Source organism: Boleophthalmus pectinirostris, unplaced genomic scaffold, assembly GCF_026225935.1.
Source record: "Boleophthalmus pectinirostris isolate CB_2022bp ecotype Guang Dong unplaced genomic scaffold, ASM2622593v1 HiC_scaffold_14, whole genome shotgun sequence".
Taxonomy (NCBI): Eukaryota; Metazoa; Chordata; class Actinopteri; order Gobiiformes; family Gobiidae; genus Boleophthalmus; species Boleophthalmus pectinirostris.
Window position 1 is genome coordinate 2,813,310 of NW_026571047.1, and position 21,678 is coordinate 2,834,987.

A 21,678-nucleotide genomic window follows, 5' to 3' on the forward strand; every position below is an offset into this window, starting at 1 on the left:
CGAGGTACTGTGACGCTCCGGATTCTTTCTGTTGGGAGCAAAGAATACTGTATTTTTCGGACTATAAGTCACGCTTTTTTACATAGTTTGAGTGTTTCCTGTGGCTTATACTCCGGTGTAACTAAATATTAAAATTTTCCCACTGAAGCTTCTAGAAGGTTCTAGTCTTGTGTGTGAGTATCTGCTGCTCCTGTTCCTCCTGTACCACTGTCACTTCACTCTACTGCACATGTCTCCTGCAGAAAGAGCCTCTGTTCTGTCTGTATCATGTCAGTCGATCGCACCATTACTTCTGCACCACTGAACAACTGAACATTTAAACAAACTCATAAAGACGACTGAGAAAACTGAACATAAACTATACAAACTGCAAGTCGTGAAATCTGCAGCTGAAAACAATAATCGAGCAACAGAAAGAAAGTTTGGAGTGAGAGAGAAACTTGTGACATTCCGGGAGGATGCACCATGAAACTTTCCAGGAAGTGATTGGAAACCATCCTGTCGGGATTCAGAAAGACCCGAATAATTCTAACTGGAACTGATGCTGAGTCTGACGACAGCGACACAGAAGAGGAAGCGACGCTCTGTTTACCTCCGGAGGTCGAGGCCGAGTTGTTCAGAAGTGACACCGAGGATGAAGAATTGAATGGATTTAGTGATTTGGAGTGAGATGGAGAGTTTGGTAAACTTGTTCTGTTCTGTTGTTTATGTTATAGTTTATCTGAAGAACTGTTCATATGTCTGTTGTTCTCTCTTCTATTGTTATTACTAGAACTTGACTTTCAACAGGAAATGTCGGTTCCTGGTCTCTGATTTTACAAAACAAATTGCCCCAAATGGTGTGACTTAACATATGTTTTTTTCTTCTTCATCATACATTTTTTGGCTGGTGTGACTTATACTACTTTTAGTCCAAAAAATACGGTATATAAAAAGTAAGTCTTTATTTATATAGCACTTTTCACAGACATATGTCATGAAGACTCTTTACAGAACATTTTACAGATTCATTATTCTTTTTCTCCACACCCGGTGGTGGTAAGCTTCTACTGTAGCCACAGCTGCTCTGGGGCATACTGACGGAAGCGTGGCTGCCATGCCAATCGGCGCCGACTATCCCTCCGACCACCACCATCACTCACACACACACCACTTTCATACTAGACAATGTGGGTGAAGTGTCTTGCCTAAGGACACAAAGACAGTTTTTGCGACTGGTGCTCCACTGTGGCACCTGATTTTCCCAGCAGTCTCCCAACCAAGTACTAACCAGGCCCGGCCCTGCTGAGCTTCTGAGATGTGACGGGATCAGGCTTTGACAAGGAGGTATGGCTACAAAAAGTGAACTAAGCAAGTGTGACGTCACCCACTTTCAGCTCCACGTAAATTAAGTTCGCAATGTTACAGTTACAGGAGCGAATTTGGAGACAGGCTCTAGATTATGAATAGGATTTTTTTGACGGACAAAATAGCAGAAAGTAGAGTGGATTAATACTAACACTTTAAGGCCAAAATGATGAGGCTCACAGCGGTAGTCCCATAAAGACGGCCCCCAATATTCCAATGTAAGTCAACGGGAGCCAGAGTCAAAAGGAGCTGCAAGAGCCAAGAACTTCCAGAGAACTTCCTATTTGGAATGTGGCCAGTGGCACATTAGGTCAGTGTTGGGAAGGTGACTTTTAAAATGTATTCCCCTACAGATTACAGATTACACACCCCAAAATGTAGTTTGTAACATAATCCATTAAATTACTTAAAGTGAGTAACGTAATCTGAATGTAATCTGCAAAGACGAGGAAATCATAACATAAGATGTTTTGTCTGATAAAAGAAAATAAAAAAGCCCAGACTTTACTTAACTGTATTAAAAGTATTATTGATAGAAGAGGAGACATGTCCGCGCAGCATGGTTTAGTCCTGTTAAGTCCTGGTTTAGATCTGGTTTAGATCTAGTTTAGATCTGTTTAGAGTTTAGTTTAGACCTGGTTTTGTCCTGGTTTAGACCTGGTTTAGATCTAGTTTAGATTTAGTTTTAGACCTGGTTTTAGTCCTGGTTTAGACCTGGTTTAGACCTGGTTTAGTCCTGGTTTAGACCTGGTTTAGATCTAGTTTAGATCTAGTTTAGATCCAGTTTAGACCTGGTTTTAGTCCTGATTTAGACCTGGTTTAGACCTGGTTTAGTCCTGGTTTAGACCTGGTTTAGATCTAGTTTAGATCTAGTTTAGATCTGGTTTTAGTCCCGGTTTAGACCTGGTTTAGACCTTGTTTTAGTCCTAGTTTAGACCTGGTTTAGTCCTGGTTTAGTTCTGGTTTAGACCTAGTTTAGATCTAGTTTAGACTTGGTTTAGTTTCTGGCAATGAGCGGAATTCCCCCCCCAAAAATAAAAAAAATACAAAAATAAAAAAGGTAGGATATAGCCCAAAATGTGAAAACAGGAAAATCCCGCCATGTAATCCATTTATTTCAGCAAAGTAACTGTAATCCAATTACCACTCACTGAAACAGTAACTGTAACCGAAAACAGTTACTCATAATTTGTACTCTGATTACGTAACTCCAGTACATGTAATCTGTTACTCCCCAACACTGCATTAGGTAGGTCCATGTACATATACAGTCTATGGTTGGGAGTCTGTTTTTGCTGTACGCCAGTGAAGAAAAAGAGTCAGGTTGGTTTGAAAGTTTAGATATCTATTTTAAAGTGTGGACGTTAAAATATTTTTTGATTCCTTACATCCTTGTATCTGTCAGATGTAAGTGTCCTGACTGAAAACGACAGGAGGTAATCCCACAGAGCTCACTACAGCGCCACGCCCGATGAAGTGACACTAGTACAATCCCAACCGAGTGCGTCTGGCCCTCGTCCGGCTCACCTTCCCCTTTCGCTTCCATTAGTCGAGCTAACAGAGGCTAGTCTGCTTTTCCCACTGCGCTCGGATCAATACGCACACAACATGAGCCATGACTGTCCACGTGCAAATGAGTCCAGTCTCACACACAGGACAGTCGTATTCATCAAATCGCCCCTTCGCAAAAGTTCATTAAGTATTCATGCGCAGGTCACAACAGTAGACTCATCACGGGCCAGGCCGGAGTTTTCAATTACTGCGACGGATTAGTGTGAGGATGGTTTTTAGTGTTCGCGCTTGTTTGTATTTGAACCTTAACCATGACATTAAGACTCATTTCTGCACATTTCTGAATGATCTGCAAAAAAAAAGTAAAATCTTATCAAAATAATCTCACTAAATCAGATAAAATTTTATGTTTAGATCATCTGGAGCTGAGTGATCGGTCGTTTTGAACCGAAAATCGCGATCTCACACGTTTTAAGAGTGTCAAAGCCGTGTTTTTTTGCAGTGCTCCTAACACCCAATTTTAAGTGCGAAGTTTAGTTCTGTGTCAATCCAACGCACGCTGCCAGCATGGCCTTATCACCGTTGTTTTTGATTTATGGATTTGCATTGAAGTTTACGAAGTAATTCACCACCACAACACTAGGAGGCGAGGATTTAAACCTGGCGTTCGTGTAAAGTTTCACATGAACCATCTTCAACGCAACAGAAGCACAGAACAGACTCACCATCATCAGCACATCCTCTGTCACAGAGAGACACTCATACTCCACTGAGTTGTGTTTTTTAGTCCGACAGAAGCTGAACCTCTGAATCAGTGCACGAGCGAGATGTTTTTTCAGCACTTGTAGTTTATGCAAATGAGCCATGTGGTTTTAAGTTTTGTTTATGTAAAACATAAACAAATGTGCGCAAATGGTCCAACGTGAAATTGTCGGTGCAGGACTCTGGTATGATGTAAGTCTCTGTGATGTTTGCAAATGTTCATATGCACTAAAACTTGATTTGAAAAAAGTCATGGATTAAATCGAAATCGCACTATCTGCCAGAAAAAGTGCAATTCAGTTTTTTTTTTCTTAAAATTGTTCATCCACACATCATCAGACGTCATATTACCAACTTTTCAAGTTCAAGAAAGAAACACGGTTAGATTTCTGCAGTGCGAGGTTGGTGTTCGATCGCAGCTCTAACGAATGAATACTGCTGTTGTGTCCATGTGCAAGACACTTCACTGATGTATAGTGGTTGGACGGAATGTTTAAACCAGTGTTTCCCAAACATCTCAAATTTTTTTTTTTTTCTTCTGGGGACCCATATTTTAAAAGTCTCAAACCTTTGTGACCCAAGTCAATAGACATTGGTAAATCACAAACTAAAGGTGGATCTGAGCATTATTGAACATTAATGAGGATATTTTATTGTTGACTGAGTGATCGTGTCTCTGAACAATTAGTATTACTCAAGTTTGAAACAATGAAAAACAGTCATTGAAGCAGCAATCTGGACATTAAATGTTGCCCTGTATGCACTGCAGAGCTACATGCAGACCATGACAAGGTGACCCCAAAAAATCTCTTGCAACCCATCTGAGGGTTGTGACCCAGTCTTTGGGAAACATTGGTTTCGACCTAATGTTTAAAGGAGACAAATGATAAACTGTTATTTCAGTTGATTCATACATGCTTGAGTAATCCTGGATTGTTCTGCATTTGAGGCTTGAATGCTCAGAAAATTGCAGTTTTCAACTAGTCTCAACCCACAGTTCTGTAAATTGCTCAAGAAATTGGGGATTCCAGGACATTACATTAGAGTAAAAAAAAAAAATAAATAAAATTATTCAATACCCATATTCGTTTTTCAACAGTAAATCAATGGACTTTTTCTATGACTACGTGGGAACAATAATGATCCAAGTCTAAGTGGAACATTTTAAAAAAATGGTGATATTGGAGTGTTTCACTGGATCCAAACTTACAAACGCAGGTGCTCATCGTACCAGGGGGTTTGAATTCTTGTAGAGATGAAAAGAGGATGGCAGAGGCAGTGTGTTTATTTGTGATCACGTAACCACAAATAAACACACTACAAATCAGAGTGTCTCTGCCATCCTCTTTTCATGTCCAAGTGGAACACGTTTAAAAGGGATTTATTAGTTTTCCTTATAACATATTTATTTTTGTAAACCATGCAGCTGAATGACATGGAATTTCTTTCTTTTTTTTTTTTTTTTTACTGACCAGGGGTGTAGTGGCCGTGGTGAGAGGTACAATGTCCACCCACTTCTCCCAACATGAGATATAAAAAAAAACAAATATAAAATAGCTACAACTTAATGTCAAACCAGAGCTACTGGTAATGATGAAAACAACCTGCATAGACTCATGAAATCTGTAGGACTGTTCTATACTGACCTGAACCATCCAGGACTAAAACAGGACTGAACCAGAAGGGCTGAACCAGGACTAAAACAGGACTAAAACCAGACTAAACCAGGACTAAACCAGAACTGAACCAGGACTGAGTGTCAGGATGGGCCCGGAGGTGTGCCCGCATAGACCAGCGGGTGACCTCAGTTGATAGGACCAGTGCAGGGCTCTACGCACTCGTTGCTCGATCGAGCTTTGCACACACCGCTGCTCCACAGGCCCGGGGTTCTCGCTCTCACTCTCAAGTCCAAGATTAGTCCCAGTTTAGACCTGGTTTATGTGTTGTAGTCTATGTTTATGCTCTTTAGGTGATCTTGAACGGCGTTAATGTTAATAACATGATTCTGAGTTTTTAAAAAAAGAACATAAATATTACAGATTTTTACTGGGCTGATGCCTTTATTTTTGTACTGAAAGTGATTTTTTATTATGATTATTATTATTTTAAATACATAATCTATATGACACCTGTGTGCATTTCAGCACGTCAAGTTGAGTGTACGGCTTTTGGGCCGGAGGTGAGGAGGTGAATGGGAGTGGGGGTGGGGGGTTCATCACACCGATTACGTCACTAATCGTGTACCCCCATTAAAAAAAAATCTCCACTAGCACTTCTACTGACGGAAGAAGGCAATGGGACGACAGGCAAAACTCACTGTTGTTTGGTCACTTTGGTCTCTCAGGACACAAGTGTCATGTGGAAAAAACAACATCGTGGACTCTGCACTGAAATATGCAGATTCATTTGATCACGTGCGTCCATACGTACAGTTATATGAAGTGTTGTACTTAAAATGCTGTTTTCTCAAAATGTATTTTTCTCTCATAGAATCAGAAGATAAGCAGCTACATGCATGTAGTAGCAGCTACAAATACTATACTTTTATATTTTAAAATGTTGTGCATAACTAGAGTTTGCAAAATTTTGTATGTATTTATATATTTTTTTTTATTTAATTTAATTTATTTATGTATTTATTTTTATTCCAAATAGTATTTATTACAGTTTTAACAAAAATAAATAAATAAATAAATAAATAAAAATAGAAAGACACTTGAACTTTTAGGAACATTTTCAGTCAGATTTGTTTTACTCAAATACTAAAATAAGATATTTCAAATCTCATATGTATATTTTTTGTATCTACTATGGCATGAAGCAAAAAATGTAAACCTGGCTCTTTTTATATGTTTCAGTTTTGAATATCCCAAAAAATAGTACATGCTTTAAATGCCTTATTTTTATATGACAGCATGACATGATGAAAAACGTATAATACATTTTGATCTTACTTTTATCTGAGTAAACTGCAGCAGAAGTTTCAAGTTTAAAGCTTTACATGTATTTTTTTTTTTTTTTTTTATGTTCACCTGTAATATCTCTCCTTAAATTAAACTCAAAATTGCACTATTCTATCAAGCCACCCTGACTGTAATCTATATACAGTGTTGGGAAGGTGACTTTTCAAATGTACTCCCCTACAGATTACAGATTACATACCCCAGAATGTAGTTTGTAACAGAATCCATTAAATTACTTAAAGCGAGTAACATAATCTGAATACTTTGGATTACTTGATTTGCTGTAGAGAAGCAAAGACCAGGATATTGTAACATAAGGTGTTTTGTCTGATAAAAGAAAATAAAAAGCCCAGACTTTACTTAACTTAATTTAAAAATATTATTAATAGAGGAGGAGACACGTCCGCGCAGCATGATTTAGTCCTGTTAAATCCTGTTTTAGACCTGGTTTAGACCTGGTTTAGTCCTGGTTTATACCTGGTTTTAGACCTGGTTTAGACCAGGCTTAGAACTGGTTTGGACCTGGGTTTAGACCAGGATTAGAACTGGTTTGGACCTGGGTTTAGACCTGGTTTTAGACCTGGTTTGGACCTGGTTTTAGTCCTGGTTTTAGACCTGGTTTAGTCTTGGTTTAGTCCTGGTTTAGACCTGGTTTAGTCCTGGTTTAGACCAGGTTTAGAACTGGTTTGGACCTGGGTTTAGACCTGGTTTTAGACCTGGTTTAGACCTGGTTTTAGTCCTGGTTTTAGACCTGGTTTAGACCTGGTTTGGACCTAGTTTTAGTCCTGGTTTAAGACCTGGTTTAGTCCTGGTTTAGACCTGGTTTTAGTCCTGGTTTTAGACCTGGTTTTAGACCTGGTTTAGACCTGGTTTTAGACCTGGTTTAGTCCTGGTTTAGACCTGGTTTTAGACCTGATCTAGTCCTGTTTTAGACCTGGTTTAGACCTGGTTTTAGACCTGGTTTAGTCCTGGTTTAGACCTGGTTTTAGACCTGGTTTAATGTCCGGCAGTGAATGGAATTACTGGGAAAAAAAAAAAAAAAAGGGAATAGCCCAAAATGTGAAAACAGGAACATACCTCTGTTTAATCCATTTATTTCAACAAAGTAACTGTAATCCAATTACCACTCATGGAAACAGTAACTGTAACCGAATACAGTTACTCATAATTTGTATCCTGATTACGTAACTCTGGTACATGTAATCTGTTACTCCCCAACACTGTGTATATAAAAAAAGTAGTTTTACAATGAATGCACCGTCATTTAATGCACAAAGTAGCATGTTGTGTGGATCCGTCCATCAGCACAGCCCCGGAGCAGAGTTTACGTGGGCCTGTGTGTCAGCGCTGATCTCCAGTCAATGGTCAGAGGAAGTCTCCCAAACGTTGGTGGTGAGCGATGGCGGTGCTCAGAGCCGTGCACAGTGTGTTCCAGGCCGAGAGCCGGAGACAGATGGGTGCAGAGGCTGGTCATTTCTCAGGCTATTCACAGGCGAGAATGGAGAGCCAGTGAAGTGATGGAACATTGTGTGAGACTTACTATTGGAAAGAGAAAAGTTATTTTTTCAGCAGATTGGAGCCACTTGATGTTAATAGTTTTGTCGACCTTGATACTGTAAGGATTTTAGTGTCCAAAATAAAGTTTAAAGTTTACAGGTTTTACTGAAAGGTTTCTGTATGGTCACCGCGCAATAAAAAGGCAAAGAGAAAGTTTTAGTTTCACCTACATGATTTATTAAAGTCTGAAGGAAAAAAAGGAAAAAAAGGGCAAAACTAACTCAAAATACTTAAATGTGAGCTGCCAACTAAATTCAGATTTATCTATTATGTATTTTGGATATTTTTACATATAAATGACCACATTTATAACCATCCATCTACTTGTCCAGGGTTGTGGAGGCAGCAGTGTGAGCGGAGAACTTCCTTCTCCACACACACTTCCTCCAGCTCCTCCAAGCTCCTCCGGGGGGATTCTGAGGCAGTCCCAGGCCAGCCCAGAGTCATATCAAACCTTAACATTATTCTGACTTTAAATTAAAAAAAAAAAAAAGTGAACATAAATTATATTTTTCCATCCGTTATTCTTACTTGTCAATATTTAGTTCAGTCTACTTTTTACCAAATTACTAAAGTCCTTCAGAAAACTTGCCAAGTCATTGTATACAGAGTCAAATATTATGTGTTACCAGAAGTTGAAAAATCCTAATTTGGGTTCCGGCTGTCATGGAAATCCTTGAAAAGTCATGAAATTTTGTAAATTCAATGAAAGTTTTGAAAAAGTCATGGGATTTTAGTGTCTCTTTCAGTTAACTCCAGTGTTCTGTTAAGTTCTCATGGGGCTGTTCTGAGTATTTGTGAACATCTGCACCTTTTGTTTAAAAGAGTCGATACTTTTAAACAAAATGCACTGACAGGATTTTGAATGTTAAAAAATTATAATCCCAAAACATGAAGTGAGTGGAAACATTTAACATTTCATATTTAGCTCTAAAAGTCTGATCAGTTCTACACATGTAGGTGCCGTAAAGTCATGGAAAATTCACTTTAGGTCATGAAAAATCATGGAAAAGTTTTGTAATTTTGTCAGTGAAAAAGAGTGGGAACCCTGTAAAGTTAAATGACAAAGTTAAACCCACTGAGTGTAAATTGGCTAAAGCAAGTGCTCTGTACTTTAGTTTAGCTGATGTAGGCAAGTAAAGTACTTACTGGATTTACTTGAGTGTTCTGGATGTGCATTTTGTTTCATGACTGTTTTTTTAAAGTAAGCCTTACTTGTCATGGTTTATAGTGTCGTCCCTCCAGTGTGTCCTCGGTCTTCTCCAAGACTCCTCCCAGTGAGACCTGAGCACCTACCCAGGGAGGCGTCCAGGAGGCACCCAGAACAGATGCCCTCCCCTCAGTTGCTCCTCTGGACGTGCAGGAGCAGCAGCTCTACTCTGAACTCCTCCCATGTGACTGAGCTTCTTTCATTTCATTTTGAAAGCTTGTATCTGCCATTTTGTTCTTTCAGTCATTACTCAAACCTCATGACCTTAACTGAGAGTAACAACAGAGATCTAATCCAGGACCAGAGGTGACAGAAGAACATCGATTGATCAATAAATCAAAAGCTTTGGCTTTTTTAATCTAAAATGTGAACACAATTCAGATATATATGTCTCAAACATGTGCAATTCTGGACATTCAATTATGTGATGACAAATTATAAAATGTAAGTAAACTGCAGGGATTTTCCCCTGCTCACCTGCAGTGTCATTTGAGAAAAATGTGTCTCTCACCAGTACAGATTAGTTGTATAAGCAACTCTTGAGGTCAGAATAAGTCGGCTCTAGTTTGCCTGTGTCTGAATGTGAAGCATATCCAGAGGTGGGACCAAGTCATTGTTTTACATGTCTCAAGTAAGTCTCAAGTCTTAGACCTCAAGACTGAGTCAAGTCCCAAGTCACATACAGGAAACTCCATGTCGAGTCACTGGCCCATAAGTCCAAGTCAAGTTCAAGTCGTCTGCTTTGAGCTTCAAGTCATTTCAAGTCTTTAAACCAAAGCACCAAATATAGTTTAGAACTGAACTCAAAACTAAACTAAACTCAAGCGTACTTAAAAAGTTGTGGTATATTTATAGAGTATATAAGAGTTGTAGAAATGCACATTTTTCCTTTTTAAATGTCTTGTCAAGATCTTAGTGTGAATCATTACGATCGGAACAGAAAGAATTCAGTTTTAGAAGTGTTAAATAACAGTTATTTTGTCGTGTAGTCTGCATTGAGATCAAAGGATCATGTTCTCTGTAGCTCCCTCTATTTTTATTGCACTGCACTGTATATTACTGTAGTACATTTGAGGATACCACATCACAGTACTTCAGTTACTGTTGCCATAGTAACAAGCAGAGAAGGGACATGTTTCAGTTTGTTCCTTTAAAATTAATCACCACATTTATCAACTGTAAAGAGAAAAGTACTTTCTAAAAACATATATATTTTCAGGAGAAGCATCAAGTCTTCTCAAGTCACAGGCCTCAAGTCCGAGTCAAGTCCCAAGTCAATGACCTTCAAGTCTAAGGCTACGTTCAGACTGCAGGGCTTAACGCTCAATTCAGATTTTTTTGTGAAATCCGATGTTTTTTCGAGGTCGTTCACATTTCCAATTAAATGTGACTTGTATGTGACTCCAGTGTGAACATTAAATGGCCCAAAAGTGTCCCACATGTGACACTGGAGACACGACGACGTCAACCGCAGCGAGCGTCTCTGTGTTTACAGAAGTTGTCCAAACATGGACGCAGCATTGAGCACCTGGAGATTTTAAAGTTCCTCTCGTACCGGAGCCAGAACATGAACAACTTACTTGTTTTAAGGAGGAGATTGAGAAGGAGAAGGACGAGGTTTTTGGTCGTGGTGTTTTGTGGGGCAGCGGCAGCGACGTCCGTTGAAAGGAACATGTGGATGTGGAGACGGAGCCAAGAGTGGTGAGTGGTGATGTGCTTCACTTCAGTGACACGGAGTTCATTAACAATTTTCGCCTACTTCAGCGCAGAATAGTGACGTTTGTGGCTTGTTGATAACGTGTAGGTGGATGAATGCACTTTGACCGTTCAGACTGAAGTCACATGTCAAAAGATCAGATATGTATCGATTTCAGGAGCACATATCCAAGTGTCCTGGGTCACATTTGAAAAAATCGGATCTGTGTCGTTCAGACTGACATTAAAAGATCAGATACAGGAACATAGAGGCCAAAAAATCGGATTTGGGTCACTTCAGGCTGCTGTCTGAACGCAGACTAAGTCGAGTCCCGAGTCTTGGTCCATTTTATCAAGTCAAGTCTCAAGTCCTAAAAATAGTGACTCAAGTCTGACTCACGACTCTACATATTACTGTCAGATAGTCAGGAAGTGCACATTAGCATACTAGTTCCTACAATAAAACTCCGCTGTTTCCTCTGAGAGTTGTGAACATCTCTTATAAACTGATCGTGGTGAATAATTAAGATGCTCAGGATGCTTAAGGTAAGTGAGGAAGATGTTTGGGCCTTTAGGTGATTGTCTACATACATGTACCTGTTTCTGCAGTAAAACGCAGATGAAAAACGCCCGCTCCCTATGTGGTTAAGCGAAGTAAGTTTCCTCAACACGAGCTGTAAATGTCCTCCACTTCTAATGAATCTCTCTCCGGTTATGACGAGCCGAGTCGGACAGAAAGCACTCTCCTCTCCCAAGTGCCTGCGCTTTGTCTTGAGCTAATGACTGCCTCGCTCACGGTTTCTCCCACTGCGCTTGTCAGCTGGCAATTTGTTTTGTTCCCCTTCCCGACGACAGCCACTTTCAGCGCCCGCTAATTTATTCATCTGCTTTGGATCACGTGACTCGATCCAAAGAGTGGAGCTCGTCTCAGCGGCTCCACAAAGCTTTCATTTTGTACAGTCTGAGAAAACCCCCGAAACAATAAGATCTTCTAGTATTCCTTTGAGAACGTTTCCGTACACATGTTTAGTATAGACTTAACAATGCATACCACAAATTAAAGAGGGAATATTATAAGTATATAGTGTATATTTAGAATCGTTTGAGCCCTGGAATTGCCAATCTCTGCTAAACTAGAGTAAATGTTCTATAATTGAAAACTAACACATTTAGATCACCATTTTACTTTTCATTGTTTTGTAACTGCTATATTCATCGAAAACAACGTACAGTATTGACATGTTTAATACGTTTTAGTTTCATTTTTGACTGGTAATGAAACTACTGCACATCACATCAGGTTTGTGAAGTTGTAGTGTTTTTTTAAAATCTGTTTTTTGTATATTTATGATGTAGGTTTGTGGGTTGAACCTTGGCTAACTGTGAGGAGGGTTCAGATAGTGTCTGGAAGAGATCTGATGCACAGTTAGCATGCTAGTTGTTAGCTGTTAGATGGTTGTGTCCTTAGGCAAGACACTTCAGCCACATTGCCTAGTATGAAAATGGTGTGTGTGTGATGGTGGTGGTCAGAGGGGCCAGTGTTGCAGATTGGCAGCTTCGCTTCTGTCAGTCTGTGGCTACAACAGTAGTTTGGAGTGAATGAAAAATGCTCTGTAAAGTGTCTTTGAGACATAATGGCAAGTGCTATAAATAAAAACTTACTTATTTATGGCTGATGATCTAAGTCACATCTTCTCCACCAGACCAACCTTCAAAAAGCATAGTGCACCTTTAGGTACCCTTTTTTTTGCCCGGGCAACAGCAAAGCAAACAATATTGCATGAACCTCTTTATACACAGGGGTCGGTCAAGTGGTAACGGAGGGAAACAGGGGCAGATTTTGTACATTCAAATGTCTCTTATTCAGAAACTAGAGGGACTATTGAAATAAGTAAAGTATCAGAATGTAGGAAAGAGTTACACTCCAACAGGGTCAAGTTAAACCTGTGATATTCTTTCAAGTTGTTGACAAAAAAATTTAAAAACTCATGTTGGTAACGAAGGGAATGAAATATGCAGCACTTTTTGGGCAATAAATCCAAACAGTGATAACTCTTGGTTCTCACTTCCATATCCTTAACAAACTGGTTTGAATATTTGCTTCATATAGTTTTCTACCATATGGTACAAGATTAGGTTGAAAAACCTCTTACTTTTTGACTCATGAGATTTTTTATTAAAAAAGGTCATGGTAACGGAGGGAAAAGTAACAGAGGGAAAATTGTACAAACAAGTAGAAGGTGCAGGATTTTATGATGAACTTTTTTCTTCCGAATACTTTAATATTACTTCAAAATGAAAGGAAACTATTTCTATAAAATATGTCAGTCCTTCCAAGCAAATTTTTTATCATTTTAAATACTTTTTTTTTTTTTTTTTTTTAAATCCTGTACCTTCATCAACAGTTCAAAGATGGAATAACACAAGATATGATGAAATACATCCATTTATTTACATGATTTGCAGGTCTTTGAAATTTGGAAAATAATTTTTGTTCCATGTTTCATACATGGTCTGTTTAAAACATATGGAACTTTAGAACCAAAAATGGTACAGAAAAAAGGTCAACAGTTTCATAAACTAGAGTACATATGTATCTGTTCAATACATTTTTATATCAGATGCATTAACTTGAATTTTTGGCCTTGCTGTTTACTTCTGCTTGACCGGGTCCACAGGGGAAACACCAGACCCCATCAACACATAAACGTCTAACAAACTGCTTCCCTCTGAAAACTGCTGTATTTTGTATTCTGACTTTTACTATCTTAAAACAGTAAGAAACAGAGTTAGTTCATTTGAAACAGTTTGTTGTGGTCCACTGTTATTCCTCACTCACCTTATGCATTCAGAGAGTCTTAATTATTCACCATGACGAGTTTATAAGCACTTTTCACAACGTTCAGAGACTAGAGTGATTACGATAAAGCTAACAACAACTAGCATGCTAACACACACTTCATGATTATATACGTTTATTTGGTCGAAAACGTTCCATGGCTCATCCAAGCTGCTTCTTCAGTTCTGGTCAGAAGCTGGTGGACACTGGGTTACACCCTTATCATCAAAAGCCCCCCTAGTCACAAAGCCCCCTAGTCAGAAAGCCCACTAGTCAGAAAGCCCACTAGTCAGAAGGTCCTGTAGTGAGAAGACCCACTAGTCAGAAAATCATTCCCTCTTCTATTGGTTTGTCAGCAACATTTCTCTTGAACAATTGAATGTATATTTGATGAAAGCAACAGGGAATAATCCCTGGATATCAGGGAAGAATGAGTAAACTTTTGGATGTTTACCAATTAAAAATGGCTGCAACATCAACATTTTTTAGAGATATTGACAGGAAAACACATAATCATGCATAACAGCATTAGCTAAGGCCAGCATGACTTCATTTGTTGGTTTACAAACCCACCAATGCTATATTAAAAGAAAAAGATTGAAAATAAAATTGAAATGAAGGTTGTAGAGCTCGAATTACTGAACATTTTGCAAGTTGTTGCCTGAAAATCAGACAATTATTAACCCTGTTCCACTTAAGACAGACATTTCCACCCAAATCATTATTTCCTCAAACATTTTTGCTGTATTTTAAGGGTTTAATATATTTATTACTTTTAATATTTACTTTTTAAAATATTTAAAACTTGAAATACAATTTCATTTGTAACAATTTGTAACACGACCTGAACATGGATTTTCTGACTAGAGGCTCTTCTGATGATAAGACTGACCCCAGACAACACTGCCTTATATCTGCCTGAAGAGCTAACTGCACTGAAACTAACACACCTACTTGTTTACAGTTTCTGTTTGTTAGATAGACCTATTGAGTGTGGGGTCTTATTAGCAGAATCATTCAGGCAGATATAAAAATGTGTTCACCGGTATTTGGACCAGAACTGAAGAAGCAGCTTGGATGAGCTGCAAAACATATTTGACCAAAATAAACTTTTGTCCAGTTGACAAATTGAATTTCTCCTTTTCTCATGGATTCAACCTGAGGGATTCTAGACACATTTATGACAATAAAACACATTCTAATTGGATGCAGACAGAACACAGCAGACTTATTTTGACCACAAGAGCAGATTATACAATATATTTGCACTGGGGAGAAACACAATTTTACTAAAATACATAGGGGTAAAAATGAATAGAGGGCTTTTAAAGGTCCTATATTACGCAAAACTGACTCTTGAGCTTTAAGATTTGTTAGAATGTTGTTACTTCATCAAAAAAGTATGCCTGGTGTTGTGTTTTCTTTCATTCACACACATTTGAGCAACATTTATTAATCTCTCTATATCTCTGAAGCTCAAAATGCTCTGTTCCACCTTCTGATGTCATGTAGTGGTAGTTTCCAGGTTAACAGCTTAATTTGATCTTCAGTTCATTAAAGATTGACAATCCCAAGGGTAAAATCATCCATAAGATTCTAGCAAACATGTAAGACGTTTAAAAACACAGTGGAACACATCTGGTATTATCACTTGTTTGAGAGAGGAACTCAGACTAAATGTGCAGGATTTTCAGTGTTGGGGAGTAACAGATTACATGTATCGGAGTTATGTCATCCTGAGTACTAATTATGAGTAACTGTATTCAGTTACAGTTACTGTTTCAATGAGTGGTAATTGGATTACAGTTACTTGGTTGAAATAAATGGATTACATGGCGGCATTTTCCTGTTTTCACATTTTGGGCTATATCTTTTTTTTTTTTTTTCTTCCCGGTAATTCCACTCATTGCCGGACACTAAACCAGGTCTAAACCAGGACTAAACCAGGACTAAACCAGGACTAAACCAGGTCTAAAACCAGGTCTAAAACCAGGTCTAAACCAGTTCTAAACCTGGTCTAAACCAGGTCTAAAACCAGGTCTAAAACCAGGACTAAACCAGGTCTAAAACCAGGTCTAAACCAGGACTAAACCAGGACTAAAGCAGGACTAAAACCAGGTCTAAACCCAGGTCCAAACCAGTTCTAAACCAGGTCTAAAACCAGGTCTAAACCAGGACTAAACCAGGACTAAAACCAGGTCTAAACCAGGACTAAACCAGGACTAAACCAGGACTAAACCAGGACTAAACCAGGTCTAAAACCAGGTCTAAACCAGGACTAAAACCAGGTCTAAACCAGGACTAAACCAGGTCTAAACCAGGACTAAACCAGGACTAAAACCAGGTCTAAACGAGGTCTAAACCAGGAATAAAACCAGGTCTAACCCAGGTCTAAAACCAGGTCTAAACTAGGTCTACACTAGGTCTAAACCAGGATTAAACCAGGACTAAATCCTGCTGTGTGGACGTGTTTCCTCGTCTTCTATCAATAATGTTTTTAATTTGGTTCAGTAAAGTCTGGGCTTTTTATTTTCTTTTAGCAGACAAAATTTCTTATGTGAAGATTTCCTCGTCTTTGCTTCTCTACAGCAAATCAAGTAATCCAAAGTATTCAGATTACATTACTCACTTTAGGTAATTTAATGGATTATGTTACAAACTACATTTTGGGGTATGTAATATGTAATCTGTAGGGGAATACATTTTAAAAGTAACCTTGCCAACACTGAGGATTTTTGTGTTAAACTGTGTGAAAGAAACAAAACACAAGTCCAGGTTTGTCTGTGAAGAGGAAACAACATTATATCGTAGATGAAAAAGACCAAACTCTCGTCTCTTTAAATGCAGCAGCAGACTTTTACATTGTCGTCAGCCCTTCAGTTTCTCACACTGCGCTCGCCTTTCCTCATTTTGTACGGAGACAGTGCAGATCTGTAACCGTCTGCACCGTGTCAGCACTTTCCAGATTAAATTTTTGTATTTCATTTAGTATCTTTGCATCCGGATGGCTCACGCAGCGCTATTAATTTACTTTACCTTGACGTTCCATTACTCACTTAAGGAAATATTTGAATCATCCGAGTGAAAAAGTTGCTCTCTCAAACTGTTCACACTGCGACGTGAGCCTGTGAAATGACTCTTCTTTAAAGTCTCAAATGCTCTGTCTTATTTTATACATTTCTCCATTTGCTCATAGCTGATACGATAAAGATTTCTGCATACTTTTACTCCTACTTTTACTCCTTCTTAACCATACTCTTACTTTGTGTTCTTTTCCTTTCCACCCCATGTCAAGTATCAATGTTTCATTTGTATCAGTCAATCTTGGACTCATACAAATGGGTAGAAGTAAACAACAAGGCCAAAAATTCAAGTTAATGCATCTGATATAAAAATGTATTGAACAGATACATATGTACTCTAGTTTATGAAACTGTTGACCTTTTTTCTGTTCCATTTTTGGTTCTAAAGTTCCATATGTTTTAAACAGACCATGTATGAAACATGGAACAAAAATTATTTCCCAAATTTCAAAGACCTGCAAATCATGTCAATAAATGGATGTATTTCATCATATCTTGTGTTATTCCATCTTTGAACTGTTGATGAAGGTACAGGATTTTTTATTTATTTATTTTTATGTATTTAAAATGATAAAAATTAGCTTGGAAGTACTGACATGTTTTTACGGAGCCCGCCCGATGACATCCCGATCACGTACGCGAAAAAAGATATTAAATCGTGGCCTCAAAATACTATTTCGTTTCCACAATATATAATTCGTTCCCACACTTTAGCTAAATCGTTCGCACGTTTTAGATATATCGTTCGCACGTTTTGATTAAATCGTTCCCACATTTAAACAAACAGGGCGTGGTGTTCGGTTGATTTGGCAAGTGCTTCTTGCATGGCTAGCTGGACCTCGGACTTCAGCAGATACAAATAAAGGTAAGATATATCATTATTTATGTCTTTCCCCCCCATTTTGACAACGTATATTGTTCCCTACTCAAATGTATGCTTATGTAAATGTAGGCTTATATAAAATCCAGGATCGTGTAGTAGCGTGGCATAGTGTGCATGCTATAGCTAAATAAAATAACAAAAACAAAATGCTAGCTTAAATACTAGCGAGCTAATGCTGCTTGCTTATAGTGGAAATGTTATGGAGTAAAGTGACAGTAAAATTGTCCTAATTGTTTACCGTGTGTTCATGTAGCAATAGATGCTCAACTGCTGCTTTTTTGAGGGAGCGTAACACAGAGGAGGGAGTCATCCAGACACTGAAGGATGAAAATGTAAGTTTCTCTGTTTTTCCACCTCAGAACATTGATCTCGTAACATCTATAGCCTACAATACAAGTGCCAAACACACATCCATGTAGAATGTAAGATACCGATTTGGATGAAATGCGAATAGACCCAGTGTTAGCCCCAATTTCGTCTTAGCGTTAGCCATCTATCACCACAAACTATGAAATACCAGGACTGTTTTGAAGACTTACAACCACTCAACTACACGTGAGTAACACCAGAGCCTGATAGAAATCACTGCCACATGTAGAATTGTTTTTGCATTATTCATTGACGTAGCGATTAGCATCGAAATGAAGTTATATGCTAACGACCACGTAATAAACATTTCGTAAATCTAACGCTATGCTGGACAATAATACGCTAAAAAATAAAGAGGGCCACAACAGTTTGACAAGAAACCCCTCGATTTATTTCATCCAGAGCCACATAAATCCTGCATACAGTGAACTTTAAAGACTAGTGCTTATTGACACATGTAAGTAGACCGTGTCCTCAGCATCAAGCACTTCACTCTTGGAAACTCTGGTACTTTGTGTCAGGACCTGATAAAACTTTTACATTTATTGTCCTGAGTATATATTTAATGAATACCTTTATACATGGTTATGCTATTACCATGATACAATGTGTAACACACGTGAAGACAGAGGCCAGAACTTGTTTGTAACAGTGTGACTGAAGAAATAGGAGTAATAGGGCTACAGAAAGATATTGTATGCACCATCACGTTGCCCAGATCTCTCACTTAACTAGATCTTGATTGTTGCTAAAATATACATCGACTGTTGGTACACCTCATAATATAGAACAATGTACTAAAACATGTTAACGTAATAAAGTGTATTCCAGATAGTAGTGTCCTGTTACATGCCTCCTTAAGATATAAATTATTTTGCAATTTCAAGACAAGTCAACTGCTTTTTGAGTGATCTTTTTGTTTTGTTATTTTATTTAGCTATAGCATGCACACTATGCCACGCTACTACACGATCCTGGATTTTATATAAGCCTACATTTACATAAGCATACATTTGAGTAGGGAACAATATACGTTGTCAAAATGGGGGGGAAAGACATAAATAATGATATATCTTACCTTTATTTGTATCTGCTGAAGTCCGAGGTCCAGCTAGCCATGCAAGAAGCACTTGCCAAATCAACCGAACACCACGCCCTGTTTGTTTAATTGGCGTCATTTTCTTAATTCGTGGGAACGATTTAGCTAAAATGTGGGAACGATTTAATCAAAACGTGTGAACGATATATCTAAAACGTGCGAGCGATATATCTAAAACGTGCGAACGATTTAGCTAAACTGTGGGAACGAATTATATATTGTGGGAACGAAATAGTAATTTGAGGCCACGATTTAATATCTTTTTTCGCGTACGTCATCGGGCGGGCTCCATATGTTTTATAGAAATACTTTCCTTTCATTTTGAAGTAATATTAAAGTATTTGGAAGAAAAAAAAGCAACAAATCCTGCACCTTCTACTTGTTTGCACAATTTTCCCTCCGTTACCATGATCTTTCTTAATAAAAAATCTCATTACTTAAAAAGTAAGAGGTTTTTCAACCTAATCTTGTACCATATGGTAGAAAACTATATGAAGCAAATATTCAAACCAGTTTGTTAAGGATATGGAAGTGAGAACCAAGAGTTATCACTGTTTGGATTTATTGCCCAAAAAGTGCTGCATATTTCATTCCCTCCGTTACCGACATGAGTTTTTAAATTTTTTGTCAACAACTTGAAAGAATATCACAGGTTTAACTTGACCCTGTTGGAGTGTAACTCTTTCCTACATTCTGATACTTTACTTATTTCAATAGTCCCTCTAGTTTCTGAATAAGAGACATTTGAATGTAAAAAATCTGCCCCTGTTTCCCTCCGTTACCACTTGACCGGACCCAAAAGTATTTAGTACATTTTGCATTCGTCTCTGGACCGCAGTCTTTGTGTTCTGCTATAGCTCGAAATAAATATGATTATTTTATTACTGGAGTAAAAGTTGTGCTTTCTTTTCCCTCTGTCAGTAAATCTGCAATTGACAAAAGCTTTATGTGTGTGTGTGTCTTGTAATCAGTCCAGTGTGAACTTTAAATGCCCCAAAAGTGTCCCACATGTGCATTGGAGGACACGACAACGTCACACACAGCGAGTGTGCTCAGTGTTTATGGAAGTCTCCTAAACATGGACGCAGCATTGAGCACCTGGAGATTTTATAGCTGCCGTCGTAGCAGAGCCAGAACATGAACAGATTATTTGTTTTAAGGAGGAGATTGAGAAGGAGAAGGACGAGGATTTTGGCCGTGGTGTTTTGTGGGACAGCGGCAGTGACGTCCGTTGAAAGGAATATCAGATATGTATCGGTTTGAGGAGCACATATCCAAGTGTCCTGGGTCACATTTGAAAAAATCGGATCTGTGTCGTTCAGACTGTCATTAAAAGATCAGATACAGGTCACATAGAGGCCAAAAGATCGGATTTGGGTCACTTCAGGCTGCAGTCTGAACGCAGCCTGGATATGTGCTCCTGAAACCGATACATATCTGATCTTTTGACATGTGACTTCAGTCTGAAAGGTCAAAGTGCATTCATCCACCTACACGTTATCAACAAGACACAAACGTCACTATTCTGCGCTGAAGTAGGTGAAAATTGTTAATGAACTCCGTGTCACTGAAGTGAAGCACATCACCACTCACCACTCTTGGCTCCGTCTCCACATCCACACGTTCCTTTCAACAGACGTCGCTGCCACTGCCCCACAAAACACCACGACCAAAAACCTCGTCCTTCTCCTTCTCAATCTCCTCCTTAAAACAAGTAAGTTGTTCATGTTCTGGCTCCGGAAGGAGAGGAACTTTAAAATCGCCAGGTGCTCAATGCTGCGTCCATGTTTGGACAACTTCTGTAAACACAGAGACGCTCGCTGCGGTTGACGTCGTCGTGTCTCCAGTGTCACATGTGGGACACTTTCGGGCCATGTACTGTTCACACTGGAGTCACATACAAGTCACATTTAATTGGAAATGTGAACGACCTCGAAAAAACATCGGATTTCACAAAAAAATTGTAATTGAGTGTTAAGCCCTGCAGTCTGAACTTAGCCCAAGTGTCCTGGGTCACATTAAAAACATCAGATCTGTGTTGTTCAGACTGTCATTAAAAGATCAGATACAGGAGCATAGGGGCGAAAAATTGGATTTGGGTCACTTCAGGCTGCAGTGTGAACGTAGCCTTACTCTTACATGAGTTCATCTTTTGGCTACACTACCCACTTCTGTTTGCCTATACTGATACTTCGCTTTTAAAAGGCCCATACATTTATATGTTACAGTGAGGATTTAGAATTTCTTTTCTAGTATTCAAAAAAATGATGTAATAAATAAATAACTAAATAAATAAATGAATAAAATAAAAAGGCGTAAGAATTACCACATTTGGCATAGGAATTAAAATTTTAACATG